Raw genomic sequence first — 16,665 nt, 5'->3', positions numbered from 1 at the left:
ACTGAGTGTTAGAGACCCCCAGGTCAGGTCTGGGAAAGACACTCATTGTTCAGGGTAATCAGAAGGCAGGACTCTACCCTCTCCTCTGCCAGGAAATTTTCCTCTTCATTTGCTATGATCATGGGAGAGCAGGAGGTAGAAATGGGGGAGGGGTTATAGTTTGAGAAACCATGTTTCACATGGCTGTTGTTTTCACAACACGAATTCGGAAAAATGAAAATAATGCAGACGACAGAAATAAGGCTGAAAGATGTTTCCCTCTCCGATGAGGATGCGCGGGTTCGTGAAGGAAGGTGAGACCCCCTCGCTGGCGGAGGGTGGGTGCCGATGGAAACGTTAAAGCCTCAAGAGAAGGAACCGCGATACAGATCGTCTTTCTTTCCTGGAAGGCCAGCTCCATTGCAGCCCTGTAGTCACGGCTGTTGGGGTCACTGCTCCACCGCAAGCACCCAGAAAGGAGCTTGCCACACACTGGGCATGCCAGTAAATATCTGCCTGATCAGGAGGTTAATCGGGTCTCGGGAGGAAATCCTACGAGGTGGGGAAAGAAATGCGGTCACCTCCCCATCCTTGGTTCGCTGGCTGCATAGCTAGAGGTAACAGATCAGAATGCAGGAGAATAATTCCTGCGTTCTCTTCTGACTGAGATTTGCAGGAATGCTCTGCTGGCCTGGGTGTGAGGAGGTTGGAGGAGGATGCACTCGGGGGCGCTGTGCACCCCGTGGGGCTGCGCCTGGGGCTGGAACCATACCCCTGAAGAGCAGTTGTTCAGAGATCAGGTACCCTGTATTCTTCTTCCTAGTGTCTGGGTAGAATTTTTTTTAGTATCTCCAAGCAAGCAGGGGACACGAAGTTTCTCTGTCTGCTTATATCTAATTAACGTTCAGTGAGTCTCTGGCTATTTAAAATAGGGAAATAATGCATATTTATTCACACATGCTTTGAGATCTGTGGATAAAAATGCTATATTACTACTAACCACAATGAATGCACATACTTTAAATATAATTATCAATTACCAGCTACCACCTGTTGAGATAACTAACTACAGTGCCTTTAAACACCATCCTTCCAAATTTTAGAATTGGAAACATTTTTCAGTGTTATGGGCGCTATATTCAGCCAATTCATTAAAGAAATTCTTTGTTACTCTTATTATGACTTATGTATCAGCAAGAGAAATGGAAATTAAGCCACATGAATTTCTAAACTGCCTGAGGACCTATAGTTAGGGTCTGATCTTACAAAGTCATCTTTCAAAACTCTTTTAAGATGCACGTAATGGCATCTATGTAGTCTAAGGTCGTATTGCTGCATTTTAAAAGCAAAATTTTGCCCTCCTGGCAAATCAAATATTAAATGGTTAAGACGCACGCAAAGTAAGGCGCAGTTTTATAAATACAAAGCCCCTTGTGCAAATCAGTTCATAAACCACGCATAAATAGAAGGTATTATGTTACTCTTTCACACTTGGGACCATAGATTGCAGCTAAAAACCGTAAGACGCTGCTTATAGATGGGCAATTATTACAGGGTTTTTATTCTTCAAAAGCTATTAACATTTTTATAGCATAAGCAAAGTTATTACAAACAACCTCTAAAACGTGAAGAATGATTTTCCTGAAACTCTTCCCAAACCCTCGCTTCAACATAAGGCACTGTATTTGTTTACTGCAAAGGGGGGTGGGGAAAGCAAGTAGGTTAAATCTGAGATAAAAAGCCTGCTGGCGTCATGTCAAGGAAGTCTCAATGAAACTCCAGTGAGCTGTTCTCCATAGCATATTTTTGAAGTGCAAGGAAACAGAATAGAAAGCAAATCTACTTGGGTTTTCGAGGCATCGTCAACATTATTAAAAATTTATTTAGACAAACTGACCCAATGGAGTCACCGGTCTCCAAGCCGGTAGGAGCTCCGGGCAGTCAGGACCTTGTACCAGCCCACCTGAGGGCAGCTTGGCAGTGACCTCTGGGACGTGGCCCACCGGGGCACGCCTGCCCCACAACACTTGGAGCTTCTACATGACAAAGGAGAAGGTATCGGTGCCTACCTGCTAAAGCCAACAAAGGCATTTCATCTCGCGGCACAGGACAGAGGTAGCAATCCCACTATAATGCTAGGAGAGAAGGATGAATTTCTGAAATCTGCTCCTGAGCCTCGAAAAGCTTGATAGTTCACCCTAAAAGATATATCTGTGAGTATAAGAATCCATTCTCTACGCATTCTTAATGAATTTTCTCGACGCTGTGTTGTCACAAAGTGAAGAGACACCTGATAACTAGATAATTTATCTATGTAAGACACCAATTAGCAGTGACAAGGCTGACTCCGTTTCTCACGCTCATCTTTGAACCAGTAGGTGCTGGCATGTAGTTGCAGAGGCACCGGGAGAGAAATCAATAGGGCGGGATGTGAAGGGAAAGAGCTATTCTTCAAGACTCAGTGGTCCAATTTCCAAGATGCAGCCCTTGAGTTACAGAGTGTAGAGCTGCAATGGGTCTTAAATAATCTCATGTCCACCTTCAGTTTATTCATAAGAAAACGTAAAGGCAGCGCTGAAGAGTCAAGCGATCCGCTCAGAGTTTAGAAGGCGCCTCTTTGCTATTCCGGCCATTCTCACGGAATACCGACACACCCGCCTTACCCTTAATATGCTTTCCTTTAAGGAAGATTTCAAAAGCCCTGGACCTTGGGGCTAGCGTAACAAGAAAAAAGTAGATTTAAAAGTGCTGAAAGGAATTTTCTACTGGGATAGGAGTGGTTTGGATGCAAGGCTGTATTTTTCTTTGCCCTGAAGCCACAAACAAAGGGATAGTTTGAAAGGACAACAGAATCAAGAAGAAAATCAACAAAATTGCACACAGACGCAAAGAAAGCAGTAGACTGGAGGTAGTCTTCTAAGTCCCCAGTTTCACAGAAACCATTGCTTCTCACTCAAAGATCAGGTGCTCAGGGTGGACCCTGGAGCGATCACTGGCACCTAAGATTCAGGAACGATTATGGAGATGTAACTGTGAGGCCAACAGTGGCCATACTGCCACTCCACTGAGAGTGGACACTGGCCAATAACCAAGGTGATCACTGTCATCAGAGAAAGGCCTGCAGTATTGTGGGGCCATGAAGTCAATGGGACCCTGTGATCATGTGACCACAAGTGGGCCTTCAGGGTAGCAGGACAATGTAGACCTACACTCACCGATGGGAGAAACCAGTGGGGAAACCAGAGAGGAATGCGTTGCCCACTCTACGAGGTCCCAGGAGAGAAATCAAGTTCACTAGATGCAGAGGGGGTTAAGTTTAAAGAAAAAATTTCTTCACCCCTATTCTATGGACAGAAGCATCTACTACTTGAGTCCTCTTATGAATAACTGAATTTACCAATTCAAAGGGACAGAGACTCTTAGAAGATGAAAGAATAGGGGCACCTGGGTGGCTCAGTCGGTGAAGTCCAACTTCCGCTCAGGGTATGATCTCACGGTTCGCGAGTTTGAGCCCCACACTGGGCTTTCTGCTGTCAGCACAGAGCCTGCCTCAGATTCTCACTACCCACCCCCCCCATGCCCCTCCCCTGCTTGTGCTCTCTCTCTCAAAAATAAGTCAGCATTTAAAAAACAAACAGTCTGTTCTTGATATCTGCCTCTTTCTCTTAAAAAAAAAAAAGAAGATAAGTAGAAAGGGTGGGTTGAGACACAACGTTTTAAGCTGCTGTTACATAACTGCCATTAAATCCTAGTGACTCTTGCAGAGACACTTTATGACTGAAGACAGTACCCAGTCAGAGCAGGAGAGCAATCCAACATGGAACCGAGGTGGAGGGTGGCTCAGCCTCTCCATCCTCTGGCCATCAAATAGGCCTTGGTGATTTTCAAGATTCATAGCTGACTTGTATATGATGTAGTTCCTTACCGCATACCTCCGCCTGCTCACAACTGGCTTGATTCCAGTTTATTTTAGTGTTATTTTCATTTTTCTCAATACCTTTGTTCTTGAAGAACCACGATGAAGAAGCCTATCTGGGCATTGTTGAAATGGAAGCTCATTGAATTCCATTAGTCATCTTTCTTGTACAGTTTTGGTGTCTAGATTGAGGCAATCAGGAATCAAATAGATCTCCTCTCCTTGGACTCATGTTTCCTTCAGGACTGGCTTGCCCTGGATTTCTTTCCTCCTTAGCAAAGGCTCCCAGGAACTTTGCCCTATTAGCTGCCACCTTCTCTGCTCTTCCAATTTCCTATCTCTTGGGCTGGCTACGGAGGGGGACACCTTACCCAGCTTTTCTGTCTTTGCTGTCTCTGAAAATATGCACACAGGCCTTTTTCATGTAGGCTCTGTACTCGCCAAGAAGGAAATGGATGGAATAACAAAACTCAAATACAAGAAATAATAAAGTTTCTAGTATATTGCAAAATACGCAGGGCAATTGTCCTTGATCTAGATGTCCTGATGATTCTGTTCTTACATGATAGTTCAAGGTCTCTGTTAAATGATGCCTGTTACTAAGCTGAGCAGCTTAGCTCTGTATGATGGATTTAAAAAAGCATTGCTGCAATCTAGCAAATTCTGATCCCTGAGAGACCCTGTGTTCTGACCTTCACTCCATTCACGGCCCACCCCTTTGTCAGACTCATGGATGTCTTAGGTAAGAAAGCCATTCTCTTTCTTCGCCCCAAAAGCTTTTCCTCATGGGGTACGAGCAGCAGATACCTTACGCCTCCCTAGTTGGCCCTTTTAAATCCCACGATTGTCCATGGTCCCTCTTTGTGGAGGAAGGTCTTTCTGTGAACACAGAACATTCCGTGTTCATCTCCATGTGTCTACTCTACTCTCCATTGACTTCCTCATGGTTCTGGCCCCAGGAGGTCCTAACTACTCCATACAGCGTAGAGAGTCAGTTTCTTATCTACCACCTGATTTACCTTTGGAGGGTTCAGTACCCGTTACTCCGGCAGGTTCTCTCTCTCAGTGAAGCTTGGCTGTTCTGTCTGTGGTCCTCCATGAACACCGCGAGCACTCCATTCTGAAAGCGAACCTCCCGGGGCCTCGTGCCCCCAGCTAACATCATGGTGTCCAGAGACAAAGGGCCCATCTCACCTCCCCACGACACTCCTCTCTTCCATGTTTAGAAATCCCTATCTCTGTGATGAATCCAAATGATACCTGTTCTCAGGGGCCATTTCAAAGCTTAAAAGCTAGATGTACCCTGAGATGGAAAACGACAATAATTGCTGTCACGTACGAAGTGCGCCAACAGGGTGTGCCAGGCACCGAGTGACATGATTTTCAGAGGTTTTTCTGTTTCGTTTTTCTGTTTGTTTTCTCCCCCTTGAATCCGCAACACGAACCTACAAGATGGGATCTGCAACTCCATCTCTAGGTGAAGGAGTCGGGAGAGAGGTGAAATGCCTTGCGGAGATCTGACCAGCAAGGAGATCTGACTTCAAAGCTAATGTTCTTAATTTTGGTGCTCCACTGCCTTCCTGAAGAAACACAAAAAACCCAGCAGGATGTGGGTTATGACGGTCTGTACATACATTTCCTAACATTTCCCTCCGTCTCACCTGCGGCCAAGAAGCGGTTTGTTTATACGTCCAATTTTACCACGTAAAAACTTTCATACGTACGGGTGCGTGAAAATCATTTTAAGATTCGCAAATAAAATGTAAACGTGAACACACACAATTTTCGCCTCTGAAAGCAGAGGATTATTTCACCGGGAGGACTACCCAGGCTAGAATGTTCCAGGCTACAAGGTACATAAATAACTGGCACACAGTTCATGCCAAGAAAAGAATGTTTTCCTATTGGAGAACTGCAGACAGAAATGTAGGGTCTGGAAACTCTCCCTGCTAAAACAAGCAAGGTAGGAGTTCCCGTTCCCTACGTTGTCTAATTTCGCCGCTTTTAGTCTTACTCAAGAGAAGATTCAGCAAGAAAAAGAACAGATCTACTCTTTCAAGGGCCTCGTAGGTCTATCAGAAATAAAAACTGGGAGAAGAGGTTGCCTCATATTTCAATTAAAATATTAAAGGAATTTATCCAGAGATAACTTAAAATCTTTTAGAAAGCAGCTTGATTTATGAGTTAATAATATACATTGTGGAGTACATAAAGTAAGTCACGCTATAATCATTTTTCAGCAAAAATTCTCTCAAGTTTTGGATTCGAAAAGAGGATGATAATCTTGGAAGGACGTTTTAACCATCTTTCTCCCATTGCCTCCAGTCAAGTGCAGTCACAACAGATCACTTTAATTGGATTGAAATGATGTGTTGGACATTCTATGCCTTATCTTAACACACGGAGGGCGATCCCTCGGCTGCCAAGTGGTATCGAGAAGTACTAATAATTCACCTGTCAATTCAATTTCTGGTTTTTTACTAATCTATCTCCATTTGTGGTAGTGTCCTATGCGCTTACATTCACACACACATCCCCAAACACATGCTCTCAATATTCTAGAAACACCCAGCGCAAAGGGTGACTAGGAAGATTTATTCATGGCACTTCACCTCTGGGCCTCATGTTCCTATTTATATCAGGGAGAGAATACTTGCTAATTTCTTAAAAGGCTTTTTTGTTTTTCGGAACAAATGGGATCACGGCAGGTGTGTTAAAGCATGTTGTAAACTGCACAGTGGAAGCATGTAATAAAACACATACGTTTATTATTATTATTATTATTATTATTATTATCATCCAGCTGATTCCACTGCTTTTTCTTTTTTTTTAATGTTTATTTATATTTGAGAGAGAGACAGAGTGAGAGTGGGAGAGGGACAGAGACAGAGGGAGACACAGAATCCGAAGCAGGCTCCAGGCTCCGAGCTGTCAGCACAGAGCCCGACACGAGGCTCGAACCCACCAACTGCAAGATCGTGACCTGAGCCGAAGTCGAATGCTTACCCCACTGAGACATCCAGGCGCCCCTCCACTGCTGTTTTCAATGCCACCATAGCCAGTGCAGGCAAGTGTCACTAAGCAGAGTATATAATTTTAAAAATCTATGGCCTATTTTGTTAAACTTTAAACCTAGTACTGATTTTATGCATACAGCTTCTTTTTGAGAAGAAAAGATGTGATTTACTGTGGCAGAGTAGACGGGTAAACCCGTAGGCTGGCAGGAAAAGGGATATTAACAGGGATTAACTTGTTTTTGCCAAAGCAAGGAAGGCATCGTATTCTCTCATTTTTCCCTAGTATTCTCTCATAGGTATTTATTCCATTCTTTTCACTGTCTCTCTCTCCCCTGTCTATTGGCAAGGTGCTGAATGCATGGAAACACTGTTCAGATCATCAAAATCCCCTTCCCATTTCTGGAGCCCAAGTGGCTTTAGGTCAGCCGCTGGGGTGAGGTCCAGAAGATAAACAATGTTTGACCCTCTCTCCAAAGGCTATTCCAGAAGATTTCTCAGGGGTGAGCTTGTGGTCGCTGTGGGCTATACCAGGAGCAGGCTGGTGTAATCATGGCTCACAGCAAACCCAAACCCATGCTTTCATGTGAGGAGATTTCTTCAGAGCGGATATAGAATTGTAGAAGACCTTCCCCCCCCGCATCCCATTGTAAATTAAAGTATCTGAATAAAAAAAGTAAAGAGCTAAAAGTCAGAAACAATGGGAAAAAAATCAGAAGAAAAATTGTTGATAAGTGTAAAATATGTAACCTGCCCCTGAAAATAAAAGCTCATCATGTCATGTGATTTTTTTTTCCTCTTTAGAGGAAAACAAGCCAGCTTTGCAATGATAAAATGCTATGCAGGTACAATAATAGGTTCCTTTACCCATTCTTTGGAGAATATGTCTACTCACAACCTGTATAAACACATTTCCCCATACTTCTAAATATACATGACTGGGAAAGAAAAAAACCAACCAATATGCAAAATACATAACTGTGCATGCACACACACATACAGCACATGCACACACTGACCAATTTCCTAGATACGAGTTTTGTTGTTTTCAAATGTGGGGAAGAAGGAGTTAAGGGGGTTTGCTGATCTGCTGATAGCATATGTGCAGATAATTTTGTACATTTCAATGAGTTTTAAAGACCTCCATGCTTCACTGGCTATTGTTAAAAACATACTGAATTGGTTATGACAACCTGTGGCTTAGCTTACACCACAGTCTAAAAATTGGGAAATTCAGTTTAGAAATTTGATCAATATTCATGCCATCTCACATCATAATTCAATTGGCAAAAATGCAGTAAAAAACTCCCCAGGGCAATCTTGAAGAACAACTTACATTCTGGTGGTTTAACATGTGTAAACCTCCTGCTTGAATCACTGATGGGGGTTGATGGAAGCCTTGAACTTTAACAAGGGCTTCTAGGTGATTTGATTGAGGGGTTAACTGTGATAGAACAGAAATGAGCAAATTAAAACGAATATGCCAAGGCAAAAACTCAAGATGCTTTTTTGTAAAAAAAAAAAAAAAAAACTCTCCAGGAGAACTCTCCCCAAAAAGCATAAAGAACTGTCAAAATAGGATCTTGCTTAAAATGCAAAAGGTATTTTCAAAGCGAGGATGACATTTGCATACAATATGTGCTGAAGACTGATATGCCGAAAATGTCTTACTTGTAGATCGAGTCTATACGACATCAAATGCCAGGATATTAAAAAAAAGGGGGGGGTTCAAATTTTAGATTTAAAAATATTTCTTGATCTCTTTCTCTAATTAAACACTTACCTGAATTTTTAATGTCTGTATGGCACCAGGACCCCTGAAAACAGAGTATATGTATTGAAAGGTGGGTGAACTTGTATTGTTAATTAGACAAGACTCTGAAAGATAGCAACTAATGTGGTTTCAACTCTTAGGCTGCCAGCATCATTGTGATTTTAGCTCTGGTATTTTTATTCTACCACGTTCTCCCATGTGGCCCACACCAGCTTTTGAGTTGTGGCCACCTTACATCAATCCCTAGATCATCTCTTCATTTGGGGACAGCAGCAACGGTGCTAAGGTCACTTTTCTAAAGTTCAATTTCAATAAAGTTTCTGGTCTTTAAAAAATAAAATGTCATGGCAAATTCTTAACAAGATCAAATATTCTAGTATTATTCACTTGGTTCTCTGAGTTGAAAGCAGCTGACTTTTAGCAGGGGGCTCATGAAGAGAAAATGGCTTGTTTACAGCATGTAACAAAGGCACAGTGTCCCTCCCCCCTACCCCTCCTTATTTTCACAAAATCAGTGCAAATGAAATCAAGAACTGTTTAAAAATGTTAACATTTTCCCCCGGCAGTGTAACTGGATTTGAGCTCAGGTATTTAAGCACAGACAGAACAATCACGCCTTTCATCGAGAATTCCGAGTAACCTGACATACACAAATCTTCATTATTTTTGATTAAGTGGAGGGGTAAAACAAAGCTCTGCTAAAAGATTCGCAGCTTGAGAAGCTAAAGCACTATTGCTGTGATGATGCGGGTGGAGAAAATCCACCGGCATTTTTCAAATCAGCAGACAGGGGTCTTTCTTGGTGTCTTAAGCTAGAACCCAGAACTTGTTCCAAATAACACGTATATAATAATAACTTGCCAAGAATAAAAAGAAGAAATATACTCTTCCTATGACGGCCATCAAATAGCTGTGCGTTACGGTTTTATATCACACGCCATTCATTACCAGGTACTAAGGAAAACCCCCCAAAAGGGAAAAATTATGGTCTTGGTAAACACATGAAATATACACTGTGCCTCTGCTCGCTATTAGGTAATGATAAAAAGGTCATGTAATGTAATCATAAAATTGCTATTTTTACCTAAGCTTTCAAGTAGTAGGTGAATATTTCTGTCAAGTGATCTCTGGCTAGCAGGTGGCACGAACCTTCTCCCGTGCAGTTTACTACCAATCTGTGGTGACACGGGCTCCAGTCCGGTCCACCCACTTTGGGACACTGCTTGGACTGACAGTCCACTGAACAATCCCACAGGAGGTTGTGGGAAGAATAAAAGGGTGAGAAAAAGGTCCAGCTGTCAGGGCCCTCAACGGTTCAACACTAGAGAGCTGAGGCCAGTCACTGCCCACCCTTGTCAAGCAGGTTTTTTACAAGCCACCAAAACGGAAGATGTTCCTAAGGGGCCAGACAGAAGCCATACTCGTTTTCATTCCATACGGCCAAATTTAAAGTTGAGCTGTACACATGTTTTCCCCAAAATGGAAAACCCAGGACATTCAGAGACATATGAAGGATTCCATCTACAAAAACCCTTGACAAATAAAAAATGATTTTCCAAATCAGAGATTTCTTTCTCGTTCTTTTTTTTTTTTTTAGGAGAGTGAGCAGACTTAGCCATTAGACTGACTGACAGCGAAAGTTGCTAAATGTCAATTTGCATGAGTTTGCAATGTAAACCGAAACAATTATTTTAAACCATCACTTGGATATTTTAAGACTGGATTTTAAAGAAGCAGACTCATTATATGTTTTCTTAGGTTGGATTTTAACTTGCTACTATTCTAAGCGTTCAGATTTTAAATCAAAATATGTGATTTTAAGCAAACGTATTTGTTGACAATATTCAAACTAATAGAAATGAAATCTTCATTTTCAAGGGCTTAGTTCCTATTCAGAATTTATCAGAGTTTTTAAGAAATACAGTGCCAGCTGGGGCGCCTGGGTGGCTCAGTCGGTTAAGCGTCCGACTTCGGCTCAGGTCACGATCTCACAGTTCGTGAGTTCGAGCCCCGCGTCGGGCTCTGTGCTGACAGCTCAGAGCCTGGAGCCTGCTTCACATTCTGTGTCTCCCTCTCTCTGACCCTCCCCCGTTGATGCTCTGTCTCTCTCTGTCTCAAAAATAAATAAACGTTAAAAAAAAAAATACAGTGCCAGATGGGGTGCCTGGGTGGCTTCATCAATTAAAACGTCTGACTCTTGATTTTGGCTTAGGTCATAATTTCACAGTTGTGAGATCAAGTCCCATGTCAGGCTCCACACTGAGTGTGGAATCTGCCTAAGATTCTCTCTCTCCCTCTCTCCCTCCTCCTCCCCCACTCATGCTCTCTCTAGCTCTCAATACAAAGAGAAAGAAAGAAAAGAAAAAGAAGTACAGTGCCGGATATTAAATATGTGGGCACAAAATGAATTTTAACATGATTTTTGATCACTTTTTATTAATATCAATATACCTGAACACTAATGAAAACACTTATACTGCCAAATTTTCATGACTTCTTTTCTTCTTATGCATTATGTTTGCAAATACATTAGGCGCTCCCTCCGTGTATTTAGCAATTAAATATAGGGAAGGGTTAAATTAATTATCATTCACTAATTAGGTTTTATAGCATGAAACTGCCCATAACTGAACATTTTTTGACCTACCAAAATGGCACTCTCATATGGCTTAATATAATTTGGTAGAACGTTATGTTTAAGCAGTAAAGTTGTGGGTTTTGAAGTCACTTACTGCATGACCCCTCTAAGCCTCACTTCCTGTTTAATAGAGTTGATGATACCTGCTCATCGGGCTCATTAGGCAATTGAAATGAGATAATGCATGAATTTGGACAATGACTAACACTAAGTAAGCTACCACAAATTACTGCAAAAACTTGAAGAGCAATAGTAGACTATATAACACATTGAATCATAATTATTGTTAAAATATCTTTAAAGGATTAACAGGTTCACCCAAACACCAAACACATTCTTCCTTCCACATGCCCAAGATGACAGCTGTCATGATATGAAACGCTCAGGCTGTCTTCTCTCACCATTGCATGGAGGTAGGACAGAGTGATGGTTCAAAACAGTCTGGGGTCAGATATTTTGGACTGGGGACCCTGTTGTGCTGCTTCGAACCTATGTGACTTGGGGCAGCTAACTTGAGCGTCCATAAAATAGGACTTACCACACATAAGAAAACGCACCTAAAGAACTTACAACATTGACTGCCATAAAAAAAAAAAAAAGAGTACTAAATAAATGTTACCTGTCTACCCAAGTCATTTTTTAGTGGCTGGATTCCAAGAAAACGATTTTACCTTCACTGATATGCTGTCCAAATTTAATTGAAATCTTTATTTTTCTTAGGCAGAATGTCTTTCTCTTTATGGGAAGGTTTAATACCTGTAATATTATTAGTCAATTTTTTCCACAAAGATATAAAGAGTAATTCAAAAGGGAAATCCCATGTAATATCACAAAATAGTAGTAGTTATAAGTACCCGGGTTCAAAGCACACAAATCGGACCAGACTGCCCAGATCCAAGACTCAATTCTACTTCGTTTGGCTCTGTGACCTTAGGCAAACTATGTAATATCTCTGTGCCTCAGATTCCCCATCTGTCAGTGGGTATAGGAATGCCATCCACATCATAAAAGCATTGATACATTGTATATATACATACATACCACATCTTCTTTATCCATTCATCTACCCATGGACACTTGGGCTGCTTCCGTAATTTGACTATTGTACATAATGTATACTAAACATGGGGGAACATATATCCCTCTGAATTAGTGTTTTTGTATTTTGGGGGTAAACACTCCGTAGTGTGATTACTAGCTCATAGGGTAGTTCTATTTTTAACTTTTTGAGAAGCCTCCATACTGTTTTTCACAGCGTTTACACAAGTTTGCATTTGCACCAACAGTGCACAAGGGTTCCTTTTTCTCCCCATCCTCACCAACACTTGTTTCTTGTGGTTTTGATTTTAGCCATTTTGACGGGTGTGAGGTGATCTCGGCCATAAAAAAAGAATGAAATCTTGTCATTTGAAACAACATGGATGGAGCAGAGAGTATCATGCGAAGCAAAATAAGTCCGTCAGGGAAAGACAAAGACCATATGATTTCACTCATATGTGGAATTTAAGAAACAAAACAATTGAACACAGAAGAAAAGAGAGAGAGAGAAAGACAAACCAAGAAACAAACTCTTAACTATAGAGTCTGAACAAACTGATGGTTATCAGGGGGAAGTTGGTGGGGGGATGGGGGAACCGATGATAGCAATTCAGGAGGGCACTTGTTGTGATGACACCCGGGCACCGGGTGACATTTGGAATCATTGCATCACCACATTATACACCTGGAAGTAATGTAACACTCTGTTAACTATACTGGATTTAAAACCAAAATCAGGGGCGCCTGGGTGGCGCAGTCGGTTAAGCGTCCGACTTCAGCCAGGTCACGATCTCGCGGTCCGTGAGTTCGAGCCCCGCGTCAGGCTCTGGGCTGATGGCTCGGAGCCTGGAGCCTGTTTCCGATTCTGTGTCTCCCTCTCTCTCTGCCCCTCCCCCGTTCATGCTCTGTCTCTCTCTGTCTCAAAAATAAATAAACGTTAAAAAAAAATAAAACCAAAAACAATAAAAAAATTATAAAAAAATAAAAGACTTAACCCATATAAAGTGTTTAGAACAAGTACCTGACACACAGCATTCAATGAATGTTATTCTTATAGTTACTAGTTAGGCAAGTGCTCATTAAATAGTTTTCTTTAAAAATACTCAAACACCATAATCATATCTAATATATACTTTGGATATTTTGATCTTAAATGGGGGATCACACACAGGCCACCATTTCTGCTGTGACAATGCTACTCAGATAATCACTTTGCCGAAAAGTCATGAGTAGAAACGATGGTGGAATAAAAAAAAAAAAATGTATTTACACATTGATTTTGGTGTTTACCCATGAAACGATTGGAGTCACACCCATTTTCATTCTGTAAACACTTTGGTTACAAAGATGGTCACTAGAGTTCTTTAGAGGAACACAAGAACATTTTTCTAGAAAAGCCCTGAATCATTTACAGGATTCATAACATGAAAGCATTGGTCTGAAAACAGGGGCTAAATGCTATTCCAGGAACCATCGCTCGGTTCAACATATTGAACACCAACTACATGCCAGACATAATGTTAGGAGCTAGGAATTCAATGGTAATTAAGAAAGATATGGTCTAGGGATGCCAGGGGGATTCCATCAGTTAAGCATCTGATTCTTGGTTTCGGTTCAGGTCATGATCTCACGGTTCATGACTGTGAGGTGACAGCGTGGAGCCTACTTGGGATTTTCTCTCTCTCTCTCTCTCTCTCTCTGTCCCTCTGCTGTTTACATGCTTTTCTCTCTCTCTCTCTCAAAATAAATAAATAAACTTAAAAGAAATGAAGATATGGTCTACTCTCAGAGAGTTTCCAGTAAATATTTTTTGTTACAACAACATTCCTATCAATGTATACCCCCTTCTTTCAAAGGGAATGAGGCCCATTTCTACAAAATCTTTACTTTTCCCACTCAGATACCAATGATGAGGGAGGTAGATTAGCCAAACTGACAGGGTATTATATACACCAGACTGTAACTGATGCCTGGATGATATACACTGTTCAAGATGGCCATGGGTATGAAGGACAGCACATCAGACCATGAATCTTTTGATGGATGCAGCAGACCTGCAAGGACAGGTGGGGAGGTCAGGTGAAAATGGAATAAGCCAGAGTTAGGCCACACTACCTTGAAGGCAACTGTGCATTCACCTGGTAACCAATAGGTACCTCTTACACATGCGCAGTAACTTGAACCCCAAAAGGAAGCTGCCAGGACGCCTGGCGTCAGGAATATTTCTGTCTCCTTTGTGGATGTAGTCAGACCTAGCTGGAAACCGCACATTTTGAAGCCTGTGTGCTGGCAATCATTTCTGGTTGGTAAATACAAGGACAGATACACAGCAGAATTCCCACTGTTTTGTAACGATTACATGCAGATTGTTCACTAGCCGTTGGAGAAATCAACTCGGAAAAACAGAACAAAACAACACAAAGAAAAAGGGATATTCAGCAGAGAATAGGAAATCCTCCCTAGACTCTGAGACCACCCAGAGGGTAGAGAGGGATGAACCAGTATCCTTTTTTCCAGCCCTGGCTTTCCTTCCCTCAGTCACCATTAGACGTTCATTTCCAATTAATGTTTCATTACTTCCAAAAGGGAATTTGAACTGGAGATTCGTGGAGACAGTAGAGCCCTAATCTGAGAAAGGTATCTAGAGATCAATGGAATCTGAGACCTGATTTCATGTCAGAAGAGAAACCCGCGGAAATAGCATCACTTGCCTTCAAAGATTACTCTGTTGACATACTTGAGGTATGAATGGAAAAGGCTGAGCGTGGACTGCAATCCCCCCAAAATGCAAAGAAAGGCTTGTTGCCACTTTTTGTGTGCCTTGGGTGCATAGACTCTACAGATTTCCATGGCCCTCCCCTCTACACACAACTGGGATTCGAACTTTCTGTCCTTGACTGCTACTATTATAAACAGACAATGTAAAGATCTTTACCGTACATTTTGATTGGCTTAGGAAGCTGGGAAACTCTTTCTTCTTCTCTTTTTATTCCTAGACGTGGCAAAAAGTACCCTTTTCAAGCAGAACGACGACACACGGCTGACTCAACAGAACGCCTCTCTCTGACCTCAGCGGCATCTTTTCTTAACAACCAGAGAGAGAGAAGTGGTCATTGAGTCCGTGAACATGGGTTTCACCACAACTCAGCTCTAACTGCCTCATTCTGGAGGCATATTTTCTTTCTTTCATTAATAAGGATTGAGTCCATCACTCGCACAACACTTTCCCTTTAATGACATTCGGTCTGAGGAGTCCACTAGACTAACGGCTTGTCCTTGTCCACTATGAAAGCTCTTGGAAATACCATTTACAACCGTGCTGCCCGGTGACAGGGCCGGCTCTCTCAGCACCTCACACCCACTGCAGCTCGGAGCATTTCTTCGGAAGCTTCTGGTATGTTCTTTTACTGCAGAGTTTCACGCCTGCAATCATGACAAATGATTATGGTCTTGCACACACCTTCCTTATCTCTGGCTGGAATTTCATTTGTGTGCCATGATTTAGTTAAAGGGTGATAAAACAGACAATTAATGTATTTGTTTTGGTCCCAAGAATGTGGATAAATTAGGAAAATCTACACTGCGTTCTGTACGTAGCGATAACATCTAGCCTGCTCTAACTCTACAGACGAATTTAATTGTAAGAAAGACTGCCCTTCGGTCATAAATTATTATTATGTTAACCACATAATCGCTGTCAAAAGTTGTCAAAATGTGTGTTATTTACGTCATTTCTGCTAAACCTTGTAAAAATTTGGGGGGGAATGACCAAGACTTCATGTGGAGGGTTTTTAAAATTAACATGATAAGTAAAATGCAAGCTCCTGAAATGAAGGTTAATTATGAGCATCCAAAAACAGAGTACTAAATACATATTTTTGATCAAGAAGGGAAGGTAATTACGTCTTCACGTCTTAAGCCATGATATCCATTCAACTTCTCAGATTTACAAAGGCTGTAGCTAAAGTACAGATCAGATGTCAGGCCAACACAATCTACTTATGTTACAGTTACATTTATTTCACTTTCTTGAAGATCACAAAGTAAGCGCATAGTTAAGAAACACTAGGGGTCGAGAAACTAGAATTATATCTCTTATTTCCAACAAGTGATGTATTATGCTTCCCTAATACATTCACATTTTCATGTAGATTTAAACCCTAGTTACCTAATCTGCACATATTTCTTCCTCTCATTTAAGAAAAGCTGCATTTCTTATCTCTAGACAATAGCCAAAAAATATAGACTAATTTTTAAATTCGATTATCGCGGTGGGGTTTGTTTGTTGCTTAGAATTTTGGGCATG

This window comes from Lynx canadensis, chromosome B1 (assembly GCF_007474595.2).
Source record: "Lynx canadensis isolate LIC74 chromosome B1, mLynCan4.pri.v2, whole genome shotgun sequence".
NCBI lineage: Eukaryota > Metazoa > Chordata > Mammalia > Carnivora > Felidae > Lynx > Lynx canadensis.
The sequence above is the reverse complement of the archived record's forward strand: the minus strand, read 5'-3'. Positions refer to the sequence as shown.